Source organism: Penaeus monodon, chromosome 23, assembly GCF_015228065.2.
Source record: "Penaeus monodon isolate SGIC_2016 chromosome 23, NSTDA_Pmon_1, whole genome shotgun sequence".
In the NCBI taxonomy this organism is placed as follows: Eukaryota; Metazoa; Arthropoda; class Malacostraca; order Decapoda; family Penaeidae; genus Penaeus; species Penaeus monodon.
This window is the reverse complement of record NC_051408.1, coordinates 9,315,203-9,315,669: the sequence shown is the minus strand read 5'-3', so window position 1 is coordinate 9,315,669 and position 467 is coordinate 9,315,203.

Sequence of the window (467 nt, the reverse complement as noted above, 5' to 3'; positions counted from 1 at the left end):
ATAAGTATAATTTGCATGAGAGATGACTGATAATGTGACGTGGTAACCCTGTCTCTCCAATCCCTCAAATTCTTAAAGCGAAATTCTTACCATATGTTCAAAATTAATCAGATAAAGGAAATTAAAACCTAATGAATTATGTAAAACAACCCATTTCTCCAAACATTTCAATAACTTTTAGAAATTATATGATACCGGTACTTGGACAATGGAATATGGATTAGCTTGAACTATTCTAGATTCACATTCCCCTTCGTGATGTTGAATAAAAATATCGAATATAAATTTACTTCATCTCTAGTGTGCGCGTCTACATTTACTACGTCTACATCTACTCGTGACAGGATACCCCCCTTCCCCACCTCGCCAGCGAACCCGTAAAAGTTCGTGCCGAATCATCAAACTCGAGAACGAGCTTTTCGCTGGACATTCCTCTCCTAGTCGACTTTTCTTTACTTATTAGGCGA